This window comes from Stenella coeruleoalba (genome assembly GCF_951394435.1).
Source record: "Stenella coeruleoalba genome assembly, chromosome: 3".
NCBI lineage: Eukaryota > Metazoa > Chordata > Mammalia > Artiodactyla > Delphinidae > Stenella > Stenella coeruleoalba.
Window position 1 is genome coordinate 40,460,069 of NC_137148.1, and position 10,209 is coordinate 40,470,277.

Below are 10,209 nucleotides of genomic sequence, written 5' to 3' on the forward strand. Positions count from 1 at the left end.
GAGACTGGAGGCAAAAAGAAAAATTCAGAGCACACCCCATTTTAAACATGTTGAATTTGAGGTCTTTTTGTACACACATACATACATGCACACATATGTACATGTATATCCATTCCCAAGTGGAACAGTTTGATGATGGGAGTGGATTTGTGTCAGTTTGTGTCTCCTGCCTTTGACTGGGTTTGCACTCACACTTCGTCCACCACACTGTGCTGTAGGGGGGCATCACTGGACCAAAGTTACAGATGCTTACCCGCCTGTCTGCAGGCATCTCCACTTGAATATCCCACCAACCGTATCCAATTTATTACTTCCAACAATGAATTTAAATGGCCACTATGACTAAAACAATTCGTGGCCAAAGGCATATTTTTGTATTGTGTTATAGCATTCTACATTATTAGAAAGAATAGGAAGTCTGTTTGTATTATTTTAGAGAAACATGAAATAGACACAAATGACTCTAAGGCTAAATTTGAATTGGAATAAACTGTATTCATTCGTTGTGCTATCCACAATTATAATGTGTTTAAATTCAAAGATAATATTTCGATTATGTACAGTGCAAAAAGTTCAACATGCTGTTTATACTTAAATGACATAGGAAATTTACCATTCACCATATTAAAAAAATAGACAATTACGAAGAGTCTCTCAAAATTTGCATATTACCTTCTGAATCTGGTTGGCAAGCAAATTTTGAGGCAATAAAAGTTATAATTTCCAGGGCTTCCCTGGTGGCGCAGTGGTTGAGAGTCCGCCTGCCGATGCAGGGGACACGGGTTCTGTGCCCCAGTCCGGGAAGATCCCACATGCCACGGAGCGGCTGGGCCCGTGAGCCATGGCCGCTGAGCCTGCGCGTCCGGAGCCTGTGCTCCACAACGGGAGAGGCCACAACGGTGAGAGGCCCGCGCACAGCAAAAAAAAAAAAAAAAAAAAAAAGTTATAATTTCCTTACCACGACTATGCCAGTTATTAGAATGGCTGATGGAAGCAAGGTGTCTTCCCCATCACATCACTTATTCTTTATGTGATTATGCTGTATAATTTGTATAAGTTGCTTCAAATTGGTTTTAGATTGAAATGGAGATAATTAAGTAAATAAATAAGAACAAGATATGCTAGAAAAATGGTTACGGGATCAGAAGCCTGGTTTTCATAAAAAAGGATGACGGAATCTGATGCCTAAAATGTAATCTGTTGAACCTCAGCACTACAACAGCACTTGTCCTGCTCCCTGTGTGTCAGTAGAGCAGAGTGGTGAGCAGAAAGGCTATGGAATCAGAAGGGCTGGGTTTGAATTCTGGACCCATTACATTATGGCTGTGTGACTCTGGAAAAGTTAGTTAACTTTTCTGTGACTTAATTTCCTCATCCATAAAGAAAATGATTACTGTGAGGATGCAATGAGATTATCCACATGGAGCCCGAGGAACAGTGCCTGGAGCAGGGTGCCACTGCTGCTGCTACTACACGACTACCACAACTACCGCTACCACTACTACTAACACACTACTGCTACTAACACGGCGCTGCTGCTACTACACGACTACCACGACTACCGCTACCACTACTGCTGCTACCACACTACTACCCCAAAACCACCACCACCACCAGCACTGCTACTACTACTGTTACTACACTGCTACTGCTATTACATTACTATTACTACACCGCCACCACTAATATTGCTACTAGTGCTGCTCCTGCTGCTGCTGCTACTACTACCACCACTACAACCACTGTTATATTACTACCACCACCACTACTACAACTACTACTACCACTGCCACTCCTGTGACAGCCAAGGTGAAAACATTTCTTGATAGAAAAAATAACAAGAGACTAAATAACAAGAGAATCCTGAAGCTTTTTTTAAAAAAAAATCCTCAAATGATCTGGCTGGCAATGACCTCAGGTGACCTGTCAGCAGCATCCGGCGTAGTCCTTTCCTACTCCTCAAATCACTGTCTTCTCTTGGCTTCCAGGACACTGCACTCTTTTGGTCTGTTTTTCCCCCATATCACTGGCTATTCCTTCTCAGCCTCCATTATTGGTTCTTCTTCTTCTTCCTGAACTCCTAGTACACTACAGTATTAGTATTTGTATTAGTGTATTAGTTCTGGGCTCAATAGTTGGTTCTTTTGTTTTATCTGTAGTCATTCCTGAAGATATATTGTTCAGTCCCATGGTTTTAAATATCAGCTATTTGCTGAGGACTCCTGCCCAAACCTCTCTCTCAAATGTTAGCCCTTTAAAAAAAATATTTTTAATTGAAGTATAGTTAATTCACAATGTTGTGTTAGTTTCCCATGTACAGCAAAGTGATTCAGTTATACATATATAGATTCTTTTCCATATTCTTTTCCATTATAGTTTATTACAAATATTGAATATAGTTCCCTATGCTATACAGTAGGACCTTGATGTTTATATATTTTATATATAGTAGTTTGTATCTGCTAATCCCAAACTCCTAATTTATCCCTCCCCGCCCCCTTTCCCCTTTGGTAACCATAAGTTTGTTTTCTATGTCTCTGTTTCTGTTTTGTAAATAAGTTCATTTGTATCATATTTTAGATTCCACATATAAGTGATATCATATGATATTTGTCTTTGTCTTACTTCTCTTAGTATGTATGATATCTCTAGGTCCATCCATGTTGCTGCAAATGGCATTATTTCATTCTTTTATATGGCTGAGTAGTATTCCAATGTGTGTGTGTGTATAAGTATATATATATATATACACACACACACACACACACACACACACATATATATATAAATATAAATACTACATCTTCTTTACCTATTCACCTGTCAATGGACATTCAGGTCACTTCCATGTCTTGGCTATCGTAAATAGTGCTGCTATGAACATTGGGGTGCACGTGTCTTTTCAAATTGGAGTTTTCTCCAGATATATGCCCAGGAGTGGGATTGCTGGAGCAAATGGCAACTCTATTTTTAGTTTTTTAAGGAACCTCCATTCTGTTCTCCATGGTGGCTGCACCAATTTACATTCCTACCAACAGTATAGGAGGGTTCCCTTTTCTCCACACCCTCTCCAGCATTTGTTATTTGTAGACTTTTGGATGATGGTCATTCTGACTGGTGTGAGGTGGTACTTCATGGTAGTGCTGCTTTGTATTTCTCTAACAATTAGTGATGTTGAGCATCTTTTCATGTGCTTATTGGCCATCTGTATGTCTTCTTTGGAGAAAAGTCTATTTAGGTCTTCTGCCCATTTTTTGATTGGGTTGTTTGGTTTTTTATTATTAAGTTGTGTGAGCTATCAAACATTAGTCTTGATTTCAAACTGCTTATGTCACATTTCAACTTTGATGTCTAACAGACATTTGAAATAATATGACTAAAATGAAATTCCTGATCTCCTCCCAAGAAATCTGCTCCACACACAATCTTCCCTATTTCTGTGTATGGCAACTCCATCATTCTAGTCATTCAAGCCAAAAGCCTTAGACTGATCCTTGACTCTTCTCCTTTCCTCTTCTCCACCCTACACCTGTTCATCAAGAAATCCTGTTGTCCCAACATTGAAAGTAGATGTGGACTCTGACCAATTCACACCACCTCCACGCTACTACCTTGGTCCAAGCAACAATCATCTCTCACCTGGACATCCAAAATAGCCTCTGTGGCAGATGGTTTGCCAAAAGGCAGCAATTATTTCCCTCACTATATCATACTCCTTCATAATCTGTCTTTGTAGCTTTTCCTATCAAGATGTGTAATCTGCTCCTTCTAATCCTTCAATCTGTGAACACCCCATGACTTGTTTCAACTAATATAATATACCCCAAGTGATGGTATGTCAGTTTTGAGCCTAGACCCCAAAAGCCCTTGAACACTTCTGCTCCTTCTCTTGAAATCCTGCTGCCATCATGTGAATAAGCATATGGTCCAGTCACCCTCATTGTCCAAGCCAATAGCTAGGCAGCTCCCTGAAACACAGACACTTAGCTGACCTGTAGCTGACTGCAGACAAGACTAGGAGACTGCCCATTTGAGCCCTGTCTAATTTGCCAATCCAAGGAATTGTGAGCTAAATAATGGTTCTTGTTTTCAGCAACTAAAAAATAGGATGGTTTGTTACTCAGCAATAGCTGAGGGATACACTTTCCTAACACATGTCCCTGCTACTACCCTTGGGCTCTAAAGTCTATTCTCAGTACAGCAGACAGAAATAACTTTTCTAAAAACATAAATCAGAATCACAGGGTTTCCCTGGTGGCACAGTGGTTAAGAATCTGCCTGCCAATGCAGGGGACACGGGTTCGATCCCTGGTCCAGGAAGATCCCACATGCCACGGAGCAACTAAGCCTGTGCACCATAACTACTGCGCCTGCACTCTAGAGCCCATGAGCCACAACTACTGAGCCCATGTGCCACAACTACTGAAGCCCGCGTGCCTACAGCCCATGCTCCGCAACAAGAGAAGCCACCGCAACGAGAAGCCCGTGCACTGCAATGAAGAGTAGCCCCCGCTCGCCGCAACTAGAGAAAGCCTGCGCGCAGCAACAAAGACCCAACACAGCCAAAAGAAAAAAGAAAAAAAAAACAGAGTCACATCTCGCTTTGGCTCAACACTCTACGATGAGCCTGTAAGGCTCTACTTCACCTGGCTTCCTGTTACCATGCTGCTCACATCTCCTACTACTCAACCCTTTGTGCTCTCCATTCCAGCCACACCAGCTTCCTTGCTGTTACCTGAACACACTCCTGCATTAGGATCTTTACTCCAGTTGGTTGTTCTGCCTGAAATGCTCTTTCTCCAGAGAGCCACTCAGCTAACCCTCCCAGTATCTTCCAATATTCTCTCAAATCTCATCTTCTCAATGAGGCCTCCTCTATTTAATAAAACAGTCTTATTCCCATTCCCAACATTCCCAGTCCCCCTTATCCTACTCTACTTTCCCCACTTTTCCTTTCACACTTACTATCTTCTAATATAGCATATAATTTACATATATATATATATATATATAAGGAGTGACATAGAGAGGAAGATTTATTTTAAGAAATTTGTTCATGTGAGGTAGGGGCTAGCAAATTTGAATTCTGCAGGGCAGGTTGGAGACCCAGGGAAAATTTGATGTTGCAGCTCAAATCCAAAGGCAGTCTGGAGACAAAAATGCCTTCTTTCTCAGTCTTTCCCTCTTAAGGCCTTCATTTATTGGATGGGGTCACCCAAATTACAGAGGGTAATCTGCTTTACTCAAAGTCTGTCAATCTCATCTTAAAAACATCTTCACAGCAATGTCCGGGCTGGTATTGGGCCAAATATCTGGATGCCATGACCTAGCCAAAGTAACATAAAATTAAGCATCACACTCTTTTTACTGAAATATAGCCTCCTCGAGGAAAGAAATCTTTATTTTGTTCAGTAATATATCTCAAGTGCCTATAACTAGGCCTAGCATAAAGTTGGTGCACATGTTAGATGACTCAATGAATGAATGTCTGAGTCTTAAAAAGTAAAGCCCAACAGGAATATTGTGAGAGTGACTGAAGCTTCGTGGGGTTAGTCCACAAGCTCCCCAAAGGATGTGTGTTTTACGCAGCGTTTTGAAAGGAGCCTGGGATGTAATTTGGCAGAAGGAGGAGTGAAGAAACTCCAGGAAATCAGAGTGATGCGTATGCTGGCTCCAAGCAGGAAGAAAGCAATGTGTGCCTCTAAGATAACCACGTCTTACGTAAAGAAGAGGGACGGCTTTCAATTATCCCTGAAGAACTAAACACTTCCTTATTATCTCTTGAAGTTCCAGAGCATCATTTGTCTGTCTATAATAATCAAAAATTGTGGTCTCTCGAACACTTGAACTTTTTCCAAGTGAAATAGAGCATTTATACAAAGCAGATGCACGCAACATAACCTTCGCCCGTGATTCTCCTGTAGCCACATTAAGATCACTACAAATAGGAGAAGCAATGCCTTAGGTCAAACCAGCACTTAAAAGTCAAGTCCAATTTGACGACAGTATTACAGGTACCAGCCAAACCTGGGCAGTTTTCTGGAGAGACTAGCAGAATTCCTGGTGCAGAACTGCAGCCAAGTTCACTCAGGTGCAAAAGTCTCCTAACATCTGATACCAGTGAGGGCATGGGAAAGTCCCAGGCACCTATTATTTCTACTAAATACCAGAAACTACAGATTGGCTGGAGAAGGTATTCTTACAAATAATTTTTTCTCCTTGTGGTGAATTTAATCAATATCACAAAAATAAATTCTGGTGATCTCTGTCCATTTATGACTCTCTCTACCTACCTATCCACCCATCTTTCTCTATTAACTCTATCATGTTCAATGTTTTACACACTAAATCCATCCATGGGCATCCAAATTCTGATATAAATGCAAGTCACCCTTCTGCTCTTTGAGTCAAGGTCAGAATGGGCTGCCTGCTGGAATCAGAGTACAGAGAGCCTGCTAATCAATTCAAACAGACTTGAGTGGTTGCAAATCTCTCTGTGACCACAGTTTAGAAAGTGGTCTTTATTTTGTTTGTTTTTGAGAGACTGCAGAGGCCTTAACCTTCTCATGGGACAAACTTCCAGAATTGTATATAACCTTTGAGAATAAAAATCTCCCAAAGTCAGGCTGTCCAGGGAAGGCAATGGCCATCTCCGAATATTTGTTGTTTTCTTTCGATAGTAGCACACGATACTGGAGCAGATTATAAGACTACAACACATCTTTTTTTAATAAGATACAGAGAGCCATTCATTCAGCCTTTCTTTCATCTATTCATGAGATGTTTTCATTTAAATTATTTATAGATTTTTCTTTAAAAATTTAAATATTAACCCATAAGCATATACTTAAACATTAATTCCCAACTCAGGTAGTTACACTTTGCATGGAAGGGAGCAACTCAGGACATACTGATTTCCATATGATACTCAAATGGATTTAAAACATATTTTACAGAGTTGATTAGTATCATCTACCAGTGATTAGCAACTATTTTATTGCTAATTGTGGGGAGCAACAGTAAGTGTGCGAGAGCAAGCAGGTACCTAAGGGGCTATCTGGAGATTTTTCTATAACTCAGTAAAGATGTCAGCATATGGTAGTAATGTATGCAGAGTGTTAGTTACCTACTGGTAGCAGCGTATAATCCAAGTTTATTCCAGAATCCCCAGAAACCCAAGATATATTTTCTGATCCTCTGGGTAGTCTAAGCTTTTAAAATAAATGCCTGTCTGACTTCTGCAATTCATCTCCATCTTTAGAGCACATGACATTGTTGATCAACATATCACCAGAGTCAGAAAAATGATTCCCAGGGACAAAAAAAGTAAAAGAAATCACACTTAAATTATCCATCTTAAAAAGAAGGGGGAAATGCTGACTATTTTACTGGCACTTATAATAAGTTTTCTGTTTTTTCTTTTCATCTTGCTTGATATCAGATATCAACTCTGGTAATCCTCTTGCTGGAAATTTGTTTTGTATAACAGAAGAATATCACCATCAATCCTTTAGAAATAATTTACAGGCCCACAAACTCTTATAGTGCAATTTGTAGCTTGGTGGCCTCCCCACCCAACACCCTTCTGAAAAAAAGCAACCACTTTCACAGACTTTAGGAGTTCACTGTGACAGGGTTTAATTTCTTTCCAAGTTAACTTGTGTTTGGATTAGTTTATGTTTTCATCTAAAGTCAGGTTCATGCTGGGTATTTCTTTTCCTTATTGGGCAGTTTTAGCAGGCTAAGAAATTTTTTTATAGTCAGGGTAGCTTGAATATCAGTGGGAGTAGTGATATTTCTGAAAGGCTTTATGCCATTAGTGAAATGATATTCCAGAAAGAATCCATGCTTCCTGCCCTAGGCCTACACTAAGTGGTTGAAGAAGAAAGAACATTTATGATACTATCAAAAACATCTTAATATAATTTGCCCTGAATTTGGCCTTTACTCTGAAAAGCAGAAAATATATAAAGCTAGATTCTAAACTCATCTACCCCATAAAAATACATATAACTTGACTCTCCTAGTGGAAAATCAGAGGTAATGAACTAACTATGCTCCACAGTTGATCAGAGGATGCTAAAGTTTCAACGGTCCTTATATATTGTTTGCTTTATTCTCTTCATTTTTCAGATGTTAAAACTGAAACCTGGAGGGATGATATAACTCGTCCAAAGTCAACAGCAAGTGAGCTGCAGAACTAGGGCTTCAGAGGATAATTATGATGATCAATCTCTTAATCCATCGCTATTTATTATGTACCTTGCACTGTCGCAGATAATAGAGCTTTAAATATACACAATGTAGTATTGTATTTTAATTTCCATTTTAACTAGAGCATTCATATTGTGCAAGTGAAAAAATAGTACAAGAATAAGGTAAAACCAAAGTCTTTGAAGTGCCCTTTTTATTTTCTCAAAATATAAATAAGATCTGCCAACAAATGAACAAATAAAAGGAATATAGGCAGAAGGCAACCATTAACACCCACAAACTTGTAGATAGATAAAAGCACAACTTATGGATAAAAACAGCCCATGTGCTTTCAGGGCACCTGCCTCTTTTGTCCCCTGATAAAAGAGAAGAAATAATACCTATTACTGTATAAGGGTACAGTGATGACAGTTGCTGGCCCAGGAAAATATTTACAAAGTGACAGATTTTTAAATGTAGAAATGTTTTTCATTCAACATGTTACTGATATTAAAAGACTCAAAAGTGTCATCTACTAATCCAAAAAGAGTACTGATTTTTGAACTTGAATCATTCCATCTAGCCTTGATTCTAAACTATCCTACTTCATTTGGGACACACTCAGCACAGTTCTTTTCTACACAAGTCCCTCATTGTACACTCCACATGTCAGGCCATCTCAGCAGGAATGAATTCAACAAATGTTTGTGACTTACCACATCAAGAACTGCTGGGTACTGCTGGAGAAACAAAGATGGCTAGAACAGTCTCTGGCCCCAAGGATTGGACAATCTAGTTTGAAGAGATGAAGAAGTATAGAAACACTTAGCTAACTCTGATTCATGGCACCTGAAATACTTTCTAGAACAAGATGAGTTATAAATTATTTTTAACTCCACAAGTCAATTTAATTTCATATCTTTAACTCTATAAGTTAAATATAATTTAAAATAAAATAAAAGCATAAATAACATACCATGAGGTTGTCTAAACAATGCTCAACAGACATCACAGCCTTTGTTTTCTGACCCTATGTCTGTCTTCTACATCATTTTGTTGTCAACCAAGTCCTAAATGAACCTAGAAAATAACATTCTATGGAATAAGAACTACATTAAGAAGATGACATTTTCATATAATAAATCTTATTTAAAGAAAGATAATCTTAAAAAATTAAATACCAATGCAGAGACTTCAATTTGTGGTTGGGGAAGTTGGATCTCTGGTGGGGGTAATGTAAGATAGTCAGGCTTTAAAGCCTGACCCAAGTTCAACCCCAACTCTCTTCCTATTATATGTGTGATTTGAGCAAATCTCTTAATATATTAACTTTCCAGAGGTTTAGTTTCCTTATCTATAAAATCCGGATAAGACCCCTTCAGATGTTGCTGTAAAAGGAATATATGTTAGGTATTCAATAAATGGAACCTATTCCATTCAACTTACTTCCATAAAACTCTCAAAACAGGGGACTTCCTGGTGGCACAGTGATTAAGACTCTGCGCTCCCAGTGCAGGGGGCACAGGTTCCATCCCTGGTCAGGGAACTAGATCCCACATGCATGCCACAACTAAGAGTTCACATGCCACAACTAGGGAGCCAACTAAGAGTTCGCATGCCAAAACTAAGGAGCCCACGAGCCGCAACTAAGGAGGCTGCCTGCCTCAACTAAGACCCGGCTCAACCAAATAAATAAACAAATAAATATATATTTTAAAACTCTCAAAACAATACCAAGTGGCAAAAAGGTTTCTGTGTAGAAAGAAAAAACTGCATATATATATATATGTATTTATATATACATATATATGCATATATATGTATTTATAGATATATACATATATATGCATATATATACTGTGATATATCACATTTCCTTTATTCATTCATCTGTAGATGGACACTTAGCTTGTTTCCATGTCTTGGCTATGATAAATAATGCTGCAATCAACATGGAAGTACAGATATCTCTTGGAGATACTGACAATTTCCTTTAAATATATACCCAGAAGTAGG

The 10,209-nt window shown here is 38.9% G+C and overlaps 1 protein-coding gene across 1 annotated transcript in view; it reads right to left on the bottom strand.

Moving 5' to 3' along the window:
• LOC307185127 (elongation factor 1-alpha 1-like) overlaps positions 1-9,168 on the bottom strand; it is a 28,811-nt gene extending 19,643 nt beyond the window's left edge. The window contains exon 1 of the mRNA XM_079918930.1: positions 8,910-9,168. The gene's annotated coding sequence lies outside the window, so the exon portion shown is untranslated. The remainder of the gene's footprint in view (positions 1-8,909) is intronic.
• Between the last annotated feature and the right edge of the window lie 1,041 nt (positions 9,169-10,209).